At 36.9% G+C, this 11,981-nt stretch overlaps 1 pseudogene across 1 annotated transcript; it reads left to right on the top strand.

The window, feature by feature from the left end:
• Nucleotides 1–4,052: 4,052 nt before the first annotated feature.
• LOC143554600 (putative glutamyl endopeptidase, chloroplastic) lies at nucleotides 4,053–8,303 on the top strand (annotated as a pseudogene). Its single transcript, XR_013139048.1, has 14 exons — nucleotides 4,053–4,062; nucleotides 4,195–4,402; nucleotides 4,488–4,598; nucleotides 4,705–4,753; nucleotides 4,908–5,020; nucleotides 5,110–5,612; nucleotides 5,881–6,009; nucleotides 6,090–6,387; nucleotides 6,485–6,943; nucleotides 7,039–7,104; nucleotides 7,192–7,252; nucleotides 7,330–7,479; nucleotides 7,544–7,973; nucleotides 8,070–8,303. The product of XR_013139048.1 is annotated as a putative glutamyl endopeptidase, chloroplastic (transcript).
• The last annotated feature ends 3,678 nt before the right edge of the window (nucleotides 8,304–11,981 follow it).

The raw sequence follows: 11,981 nt of genomic DNA, 5'->3' as shown, positions 1-11,981 counted from the left end.
AAGGTACGAATATTATATATCGAAGATGTATGAATATTTCAAATGAATACTTGTCGGGGCTTGAACGATCTTCGGATATTGCACGTAACGTCAAGGGGTATGGTTGTTAAATGAATGAGGTAAGGAATGCCTAGAGTGTTCTTATGTTATAATGTAAGTATGTGTATATAGGTACACGAATGGCATGTGAGTTCTACGTTCGACATAGTAAGTTAGGATGGCAAATCCCTCTAGCTTCTGTCGGACATAGACTCGGCTGGCGATGGCGTAGTTAAGGACTGCGAGCCTTATACGTGAAGTAGATGATATATGTAAACGTAGATAAGGACTGCGAACCTTATACGTAATGTAGATAGGCGTCAGCATAGGAAAGGACTGTGAACCTTATACGTGCTGTATTTGTAGCATAGGGGAGGACTGCGAACCTCATACGTGCTATGAATTAGGTTGCAACATAGGGAAGGACTGTGAACCTTATACGTGCTGATTTTGTAGCATAGGGGAGGACTGCGAACCTCGTACGTGCTATGAATTAGGTTGCAACATAGGGAAGGACTGTGAACCTTGTACGTGTTGTGGATGTACTATGGTATAGGGAAGGACCGCGATCCTTGTACGTACCATAAATGGTGAACATAGGTAAGGATTGCGAACCTTGTACGTGTTCACGACCTTGAGTACAGGTATAGACGGTGAACTATGAACGTACTCTCGGTAGACTGAGGTTAGTGATTGTAGATATGTATGTATGTATGGTAGCAAGTATGTATGTAGAACAGAAGGGTAACTAGTGAAGTATGGATATGTATCTACAGATATGTATGTATGTGTATGTATTGTATGGCGTTCGATTAACTAGAACTCACTCAGCGTAGCTGACTTTTAGTATGCACGCAGGTGAGCTGATTATAGAGTTAGCATGAAGATGACACACGGCATGGATTGAACGGCTGGCATCTGAAGAAAGAAGTAAAGATGTTTTAAATATAAAGTTTTGTGTTATGGTATCAAAGAAAAGATTTAATGTTTTGTAACAAATGATTGATGTTTTATATTCCGCGAAAAGTTTTAATAAACTCTGATTTGAAGAACTGTGTTTATGAGTAAATCCGACGCTAAAGTAGGGTCACCGGGTTCGGGGCCTTACAAAAACCAGAACGTCAATAACCGTATAAGAGTATCTGAGCCGTCTCTCAGCTTCAACATCGGGTTCATCGGTACTGATAACTACACTTGTGCCTATAACTCATGTCCACCTATCGGTATGCCAAATTAGGTTTGAAACCGATGTAGATAGTAGCGGACCCAAAACGATCATCTCAGTTAACTATTGCTATATATCTCGGGGCCGTAGAGCAGGGCCGTCTCTAAGAAATTGTATACTTCGCCTGAGCCGAAATAAAAAAGCTCGTATGGCTTAGGGCCTAACGAGTAACGAAACATATAGGCTAATATTTTTAAACGACATTAACGTTATAATAATAAATATAGCAAAAAACATAGTAATAAAATCAAATCCAATAAAAATTCTCATTGTTTTTTTTGTTACTGATTTTGTCATCTTTGTTTGGGCTCAACAACCTAAATTTTATTCAATGAGTTATGGATAAAAGAAATTTTGGGTTCGATAATTTTAAGATTAAGAGGGATCAAAATCCAATTATAATACATAAGATTTTTTTTAAATATACAAAAAAATTTGCCCCCCCCAAAAAAAGTGCCTCGGCCGAGGGTGCGTCTCGCACACCCTCAAGACCAATCTTGTCGTAGAGGTGAATAAACGGGGTATAATGGTCAACAAAAGTCAAAACCGGGCTGGGTAGGAACCGGTTCCGGGTATTTAACCGATTCCAGCGGATTCAAAGATAAAACAAATACCAGGTTGTACCCGTTGGTCAGGTAAAGATAGAACCCGATTTGGGGTATTCCTACGGTTAGGGCTGTTCAAAAAGCTTGCGGCTTGTGACTCGCTCGAAAAAACTCGGCTCGAAAAAGCTCGATTCTAAATGAGCTCGACTCGACTCGGCTCGACTCGATTTTTAAACGAGCCGAGCTCGAGCCAGGGTCGGCTCGGCTCGTGGCTCGGTCTTGGCTCGACTCGTTAGCTTGGGTCGTTGGCTGTTTTGATTAAACCCTAAATTTTAATATCTATATATAGTAATATCATACCAAGAAATAAATGTATAAAAATTATACATATATCATGTCACTCGATACCTAAATCCTTACAAAAGAATAACGAAAATAAAGCAAAAAAATTTATAAATTCTCTAGTTTATAAATTTTATATAATATGTATGTTAAAATTATATTTTTTGTATTTTATATATCAAAATATGTAAAATAAAAAACAAAAAACAAAAAATAAAAAAATTTAAAAAATTTAAAGGAGTCCGGCTCGACAAGCTTGAGCTCGGCTGTCACCGATTATCTCTCCTTTTCTTCTTATTCCTCCATCTTATTCTTATTCTTCTATTCATTTCAAACACCGTACAGTTTCATCATCTAGACTACGTATTCACTCGCATAACCGTTTATTTCAATCCATCAAGGTTACACAACCTTGTTCCCGAAGATGCTGACGCTGCTGGTGGTGATACTAATGGCTCTTCATCAGTACATGAAGATGACGGTACTTGATTTTAAATTTGATATTACTAATTACGTGTGTTTAGTGTGAATTGAATGTTATTGAAGTTTAATTGATAACGTGAATTGGTGTATTGCTTAATAGTTGAATTATTAGACTGTAATTAGGTTAAACTTATATTATCATTGCGTGTTGCACTTCATTTAGCTTGCATTTAATGTTTCTCTTATTATGCGTGTTCGGGTGAATTGAGTGTTATTGGAGCTCAATTAAGGACTTGAACTGGTGTATTGCTTAATAGTTGAATTATTAAACTTTGATTGTAAGTAGGTTAATAAACTTATATTATTATTGAAATTGAAGTAAGAACAATTGAACAAACCAGATTGCTTGTTGCACTTCATTTAGTTTGCATTTAATGTTTCTCTAATTATGTGTGTTCTGTGAATTGAGTGTTATTGGAGCTCAATTGATGATTTGAATTGGTATATTGTATGATAATTTTGTTGAAGTATTTTACTCTAATTGAAATTAGGTTAAAATTTTAAATTATTATTGTAATTGAAGTAAGAAGCAGATTGTTTGTTACACTTTATGTCAGTTTGCATTCTAAGTTTTAGACCTTGTGTGGGCTGTTGATTGTAGTTTCTAGACCTAATTACCCCACTAGGGCTGTTTACGAGCTGAGCTGAACTTAACCGAGCGAGAGCTTGCTCGTGCTTGGCTCGTTTACAAACCGAACCAAAATTGAACATTCATTTTTCAAGCATTTTCCGGCTCGTTTACAAACCGAGCCAAGTTTAAAGGAACATTTTCTGAGCATTTTTCGATCAAGCATCGAGCGTGTTTCAGAGCATTACTTATCTTTATTTCACTTTTAAAGTTTTTATAAGAAACTAGTTTGAAGTTTGATAGAATGTACATGAGCAAACTTCTAATAGCATGAAAAGTTGAAAACTTGAAGGGAGCAAATGAAACTATGAAAGTGGTGGAGAGAGGGAAATTTTAAAAGGGTTTAAAAAAATTGTGTGTGTCTGTATATGTAGAAAATAATTCAAGCTAACTGAACCGAACATACCTATGCTTGTGCTTGGCTCGTTTAGAATTCGAACCATGTTCAAACGAGCATTTTTCAATCGAGCAAGTTTCAGACCTTGCTCATGCTTGGCTTTTCTTTTAACTCTAAAGATATCTATAAGACAAGTCTGAAGTAGAATATAATGTAGCTGAAAACAAACTTCTAGTAGTCTTAAAACTTGAAACGAGCAAATGAAACCATGAAACTGGAAGAGAGATGGAATGTTTGAAACTAAATTAAAAAATAGCCATCCGAATCAAACCGAACGTACCTTTGCTCGTGCTTGGCTTGTTTACAAACCAAACCGAGCCAAAATTAAAAGGGCATTTTCTGAGCATTTTTCGATTGAGCGTCACATCAGTTTGGACAGCCCTATTACACACCATGTATTGCAGTATTGCACACAATTTTAGGGTCTATATTGACTACTGTTTGTTAAGTTCAGAAATGACTTAACTTTAACATGCATATTTTGATTTTTGTGATGGACTAAGAGTCTTTTTTCTTCTTTTATACGCATGATCAGAACTAAACAGTGGATATCGTCTTCCTCCACCAGAAATTAGAGATATTGTAGATGCACCACCACTTCCATCTTTATCATTTTCTCCAAAAAGGGATAAAATTTTATTCTTAAAACGACGATCTTTACGTCCATTATCTGAGTTGGCAAAACCAGAGGAAAAACTTGCAGGCATTCGTATTGATGGCAAATCTAACTCCCGTAGCAGAATGTGAGCTAGTTTTTTTAATACATTTAAATGTGATTGATAAGTTGATATAGTTGAATCAATATAATCTGTTGTTTATTTCTAATAGGTCGTTCTATACTGGTATTGGGATTCATGATTTAAAGGATGATGGCACATTAGGTCCAGAAAAATTGATACATGGCTTTCCAGACGGATCTAAGATTAATTTTGTTACATGGTAAACTCTGTCGTCTATATATTATCTTTCCTTTTTATAATATGATGCAGTCCTATGCCATTTTTCTTCTTTATTAAGTTACTAACATTTCTTTATTCTTAATAAGGTCAACCGATGGCAAACATTTAGCCTTCAGCATTCAGCCGCAAGACCAGGTAATGACGAAAACACGATAAATAATGAAATCCAATAGAGAAAATGTGTTAAATTTTAATTGTATTTTAATTTATCATCCAACTATCTACATTTTTATACAGAAACAAACTTTTGCTTTATAACTCTAATTATTTGAAGATTTGACTGAAACAGGATGATGATGATGGTGACAGTAAACTTAGAGTATGGGTTGCTGATGTGGAAACAGGAAAAGCTAAGCCATTGTTTAAGTCACCAGATGTGGTTCTCAATGCAGTCTTTGACAAGTACTGATCATTAATTTGTTTGAATTTAAACAATTTAGAAACAAAATAACTTGTTTGGTAACAATAATATTGTTTCTGTTGATTTGCAGTTATGTGTGGGTTAATGATTCAACTTTTTTAGTTTGTACAATCCCATTATCTCGTGGAAGCCCGCCCAAAAAACCGTTAGTCCCGTCAGGTCCTAAAATCCAATCAAACGAGAGAAAAAACATAGTTCAAGCCCGAACGTATCAAGATTTGCTGAAAGATGAATCTGATGAGGATTTGTTTGAATATTATGCGACGTCACAGCTTGTTTTGGTGTCTTTAGACGGGACTGTGAAGTTATTTGGGGAGCCAGCCATATACACTTCACTAGATCCATCTCCCGATGAAAAATATGTTTTATTAAGTTCAATTCATAGGCCGTTTTCTTTTAACGTGCCATGTGGCAGATTCCCGACAAAAGATGATTTGTGGTCGGCTGATGGAAAATTTTTAAGAACACTTTGTGATTTGCCTCTTGCTGAGGATATTCCAATTGCGTTTAATAGTGTAGAAAAGGCATGCGGTCTTTGAATTGGAGGGCCGATAAGCCTTCGGAGCTTTACTGGTATCTTTTATCTTGTTCAAATAAATGTTATTGTTAGACCATCCGTAATGGAGAGTTATGGGGCGGCGTTATGGCCCATAACGCCGGGGAACACCGCCCCCCCCTCCCCCCCAGCGTTATGGGGTTTTTTTTGCGCGTTATACACAAAACGCTGTAAAATGGCTCCAAAATCAAAAAAGATGGTGGTGATGCTAAAGTAGAAGTTTCACCTTGTGACATAGTTTACACACAAGCTGCACATGGTCTTATAATTATTATTTAATTAAAGGGTGGAGACACAAGATGGTGGTGATGCTAAAGTAGAAGTTTCACCTCGTGACATAGTTTACACACAAGCTGCTGATGCACCCGAAGGAGAAGAGCCAAAAATCTTTTTTAAGCTTGATCTTCGCTATGGGTAAGTGTATGTGTGTGTTTATGTATGTAATATGTGTGTGTGTAAGACTGCCACTTATGCAATGTTTTGAATGTTTTCAGAGGAATTAGCTGGTGTGATGATTCACTTGCACTAGTATACGAATCGTGGTATAAAACAAAGACGTGTAAGAACGTGGTTGGTTGCTCCCGGGTCCAGTGAGACTACACGCTTATTATTTGATAGATCGTCTGATGATGTATACTCTGACCCCGGTTCTCCAATGTTAAGAAGAACGCCATCTGGAACATATGTCATTGCTAAATTTAAGAAGGAAGATAAAGAAGGCACATACTTATTATTAAATGGAAGTGGTGCTACCCCTGAAGGAAACATACCTTTTCTAGACCTGTTTGACATGTAAGTGTATTATTATATTTTGATGTAATAAGCATAAACCCTAAATTGTGTATTATTATTGTTATTATTATTTATTGTCTGGTCCAACTTATTTCAGAGATACCGGAGATAAGGAAAGAATATGGAATAGTGACAAGGAGAAGTATTACGAGAGTGTTGTGGCTCTGATGTCTGACCAAAAAGCTGGTGACTTGAGTGTGAATGAGTTAAAATTGTTGACATCTAAAGAGTCAAAGACTGAAAACACGCAATATTATATACAGCAATGGCCCGATAGGAAAGTATTTCAAATCACAAACTTTCCACATCCGTATCCTCAATTGGCATCCTTACACAAGGAAATGGTGCGGTATGAGAGACGGGATGGAGTCCAATTGACTGCAACTTTGTACCTGCCACCTGGCTATGACCCGTCACGGGATGGCCCGTTACCTTGTTTGGTTTGGTCTTATCCTGGTGAGTTTAAGAATAAGGAAGCAGCGGGTCAAGTTCGTGGTTCGCCTAATGAGTTTGCTGGCATTGGTCCAACTTCACCATTGCTTTGGTTGGCAAGAAAGTAAGACTAAATTGTTTATTTTTATTAAATTAATTATTATTAAAGTGATTTCTCTTATTATTTGAGAAATTTAATGATTCTGGTAAGTTATGCAGATTTGCCATATTGTCTGGGCCTACAATACCTATTATTGGTGAAGGCAAGGAAGAAGCAAATGATAGGTAATTTTATGTGGATATAGATATAAATATATAATTCTTTTTAGCTATTTATGACTGTTAACAATATGTTAATTTATTTGTGAGCAGTTATGTTGAGCAACTTGTATGGAGTGCAGAGGCTGCGGTTGAGGAAGTGATTCGACGTGGGGTAAATTCTTTTCTTCTGGTCCATTGTAAAATTTGATTACCAGTAGGTTATTTATTTTCTTTTTGCAAATGTTAAAGGTGGCTCATCCGGATAAAATTGCGATCGGGGGACATTCATACGGGGCATTCATGACTGCAAATCTCTTAGCACACGCTCCTCATCTATGTTCATGTGGAATTGCTCGTTCGGGAGCTTATAATAGAACACTTACACCTTTTGGCTTTCAGGTAATTTTTTTTAATTATTGTTTAATATTTATTATGTATTTATATGGATGCATTCTTTTATTAGAGTGAGGATAGAACGTTGTGGGAAGCTACTGACACATACATAAAGATGAGTCCTTTCATGGCTGCCGATAAGATTAAGAAGCCAATTTTACTTATTCATGGAGAAGAAGACAATAATGCAGGAACGTTAACGATGCAGTCGGAACGTTTCTTCACTGCTTTAAAAGGCCACGGGCCCTGTCTCGCCTCGTCATCCTACCATTCGAGAGCCATGGTTATTCATCGCGTGAGAGCATAATGCATGTCCTTTGGGAGACTGACAGGTGGCTACACAAATTCTGTGTTTCAAATTCTTCAGAAGACATCACATTGAAAAATGATGAAAACAAAGTCACCGAGAACAAAACTGTCGCCTCTGGTGGTGGTGCTGTTGCTGAGCTGGAAGACAATGGAGTTGATGGTCTTCATTTTAATACAAGATCATCGCTTTGGTAAATCTCTGATTTTACCGTTTATGCTTAAGATCATAATTATGCTTATTTATATTATGTTTTTTTTTTGTTTTTTGCAATATTATCATATTTCAGATCTCTTTTTGGAGCAAAAATTTGGTCCATTGGTTACTTGAAATTATTTGGCAGACGTGCCCGTGCGACCTCAGCTTCTGAGAATACGTGAGCGGCTGATACTGTACAATGTAAATAGGAAGGGATGGCTGTTGTACCATCCCTATGGTCTTGAAGTGAAAACAAAATTCAAATTGGATTAGATACAAGTATCTGTGTAATAATCCTGCAACATCTGCATATTTATGAAATTATGATTTTGATTATGTTTCGGTATAGTGTGGTTGGTTTTGTTTAGTTATAAGAGTGTTCCTGTAACTAAACGCGATTTACACAATGTGTTTTGTAAGGGAGGTTTTACTCGACATAACTTTACTACGGTTCCAAGTTTTGCTATCCGTGGGATGGTACAATAACTTTGCAAAATTCGGCTGCATTCGGATGATGTACCTTTTATAGATCGAATTGGTGAAAAGCCAACATAATTTAGGAACTCGTTCATTTTTCATCTTTAGACATGAGTGACTATATGTATATGGGCTTGAGTTAAATCTAGGAACTCGTTCATTTTTCATCTTTAGACTATCCACATTTGCAAACAAAACCAACCCGATCTTTATTATAAAATAATTTCTTTCTTTTTTCATCTACCCAACTTAACCCAAACCAAACCCAACATAATTTCTTTCTTTTCCACACTCATTAGCAATAAACACTTACTATTTTTTTTATTAATAAAGATAATTTAGAAAGTTGACAAGAGTCAAATAAGATAAATTAGTAATGAATTAATATCTATTTTATATTAAAAAATGTATTTTTAAACAAACTCGGTTTTAATAAAACTTATATACCGCGTGTTTAAAAAAAACCACTAAACAAGTATGTGTTTTTCGATTAAAAAAAAACTAAATTATTAAAAGTCACTAGAAAAAATCAAATATTATAGTTAAATCTAATTAGTGTGAAAGAAAAAATAAATTAAAAGTAGTTTGACATGTGGCTATGAAAGGGGTTGCAACATGGTTCGGTGATTCACACTAGAGGTGCACAAATCGGATTTTTTAAAAAAACCGGTTCGGTTATTAACCGGACCGGTTTTTTTTGGCCCGGAAAAAAACCGGTTCGGTTAATAACCGGACCGGTTAATAACCGGTTTTTGTATCTGAAAACCCTAACCGGTCTAACCGGTTAGGACCGGTTTAGAAACCGGTTAATAAACCGGTTTTTTTATTAACCGGTTTTTTAAAAACCGGTTTTTAGGTTAACCGTTTTTTTTTTTTTTTTTTTTTAAATAACCATTATTTTTTCACAGTATAAACAAACCGGTAACTACAAGGCAAACCGGTAACTACAAGGCAAAACGGACTGACTCCATTCTTTGCTTTCGTTGTTAGGGTTCTTTGCTTGGAAGATTAAAAACACATAACTTTCATTTATAGCTTTTACATTAAAAATACAAATATTAAATCGTTATCGCATATTCGTAACTCAAAAATACAAACATTAAAGAATGCTTAGACACGATTACATTAACAACTTGCTGTTTCTTACTCATTATTTGCCTCCATGTTTGCTGTTTCTTTAACTAATTTTCTTCGCTACCCGATCCCGAGCTATTCCTTAGGTAATCGTCGTACGCGGCTTCTTCATCGGTCATTGGTTGAGTGTGTCCTTGATTGACCTCGTCTTCATACAAGCCCGCCTCATAGTCCATTTCCCCCTCGAGTGAGCGTTGATGTTGTGCCCTATCTAAAGAGTCCAAGTAATCCTTGTAGCAAATCGACATCTCTACAGCTGGTGGAGTGAGTCGAGTCCTCCTAATCGATATAACCCTGCCAGAAACAGAAAAAGCAGACTCCGAAGCTACCGTGGAAGCTTGGACCGTTAGTAAATCTTTGGCCATGGCGGCGAGGATCGGAAACTCATCCTCCTTACCTCTCCACCAAGCCAGCAAATCAAGACTTCTAAATTCATCCGGAGTCATGTGTTTCACAAAGTTGGTACCACCATACCTTCCAAGTTCACTGCTTGGGGTGTTTACCTTTTAACGTTTACCGGCGTCTTCCCAAATCATGTAGTACATCCCCATTTCAAGGTCGGTTTGGGATTGGGATTGGGCAACAGCTCTTAACGAGTCATGAATTTGGGAAGACGACCCGTATTTTGTAAGGTAAACATCATACATGTTTGACAAGGTGGTGTTGAAAGCATTCTTTAAAGTTTGGTTATAATAGGGGTTTTGATCGTCGTTTAACTCTAGCTCATCACAAATTTTTTCTATTAAAGCTTCAACACCACCAACATTGATGCAAGGGTTTAACGCAGCAGCACATGTCAAAACAGCGGGTAGTTCTTGAAAATATTTTCTAAATTTTTCTTTCATTTTTACACCCATATCAAAATAAGGTGCACCCCTACAATGAAGTTCACTCAACTTTGTGCACATGACAGCAATTTTTGGTAAAGCAATGGGGCTTGTTGGATAGTAAACCCCGGATAAACTAGTTGTGCAAGATTTAAAAATTTGAAGGACCTCCGTAACGATCTCAATCAATAACCAGTTTCTAGGATCGTACGGTGCACATTTATCCCTACTTGACAAAATTTGATGAAACGCAATTAATGATTCTTTTTGTTGGATGGCTTTCTCAAACATATCACAAGTCGAGTTCCATCTTGTTGGACAATCCCAATTTGGCCCCAACCATTGACAATTAGCTTCTACACAAAATTTTTTGTATCTTGAAAATGTTGTATTGTTGCTAAAAACATCTCGTAACATTCTTTTAAAATTGTTTCTTTGCGTTTCGATCACGTTTAACCCATCTTGCACGGCCAAGTTGATAATATGTGCAATGCATCGGCTATGAAAAAACGCTCCATCACAAATAGGTTTATACTTTAATTTTAAATGGTCAACCGCGGCCGTATTGTTGGACGCGTTATCAAACGAAATTGAAAAGATTTTATGTTCAATCTTGTATTGTCGAATGACTTTATCCAAGAGTTTAAAAATATTTCTACCCGTGTGCGGGTAATCAAACAATTGAAACACAACGGTTCGTTTCATCATTTGCCACGACTCGGGGTCAACCCAATGAGCCGTCACACAAATGTATGAGTCGGGCGAACCATTAGGTACCGACCACACATCCGTTGTTAAGTTTACACCAGTTTGTAAGTTTGAAAAGTATGAAATTAGTTCGGATTTAGCGTTTTTCCATGCTTTAAGACAATCTCTTCTAAGGGTCGAACGACTTACGTGTTGGTAGCGTGGTTGAACATACTTTTGCATCATCTTCGTGAATTGAGGGTTGTCGAAGTGGTTGAAAGGAAGTGTTTGTTGAATCACAAAGTTTGAAAACTGTTGACGTACCGCTTCAAGGTCGTACGTAAACACCGTTCCTTGATTCGTCATCTCCGGCTGCGAACTACTTCCCGATTCGTCCTTCAAGGCCTTGCAAAAGGGCCTTTGTACATGCGCTTTTAAAGTGGAGTTTGCATCTTTGCCATAAAAATTCAAACAATGTTTGCATCGAGCTTTTTGGCTACCGTTAGACATTTCGCATAGGTCGAAATGTTGCCAAACATCTTGGTTTCGTTTCGTGGGGATGACCCGAACGACCGTTTCTCCCGTGTTCGAGGCACCCATGTTGACGGATGAAGCAGCACTTTGGGAGGCCATGATAATCGACTACGAAATAAGAGCGTATGGAGTGGTAATGTGGTATAATTGAGCGTGAGATAACAAAATAATCGCGTATGAAATAAACGTTTAGAGCGTTTGGAGTTGTATAATCGAGTGTGATCTAACCAATACCCAACCTAAACTATATATAGATGTTTGTGGGGGTAAAATGGTAAAAAAAAAAAAAAACGGTCAAAAAAAAAAAAACGGCTATATAGCCGTTATACAACGGAAAAAAACCG

Source organism: Bidens hawaiensis, unplaced genomic scaffold, assembly GCF_021521415.1.
Source record: "Bidens hawaiensis isolate Kalapana, Puna unplaced genomic scaffold, B.hawaiensis_p1.1 tig00017762_1, whole genome shotgun sequence".
NCBI classification, from domain to species: Eukaryota; Viridiplantae; Streptophyta; class Magnoliopsida; order Asterales; family Asteraceae; genus Bidens; species Bidens hawaiensis.
The sequence above is the reverse complement of the archived record's forward strand: the minus strand, read 5'-3'. Positions and strand labels throughout refer to the sequence as shown.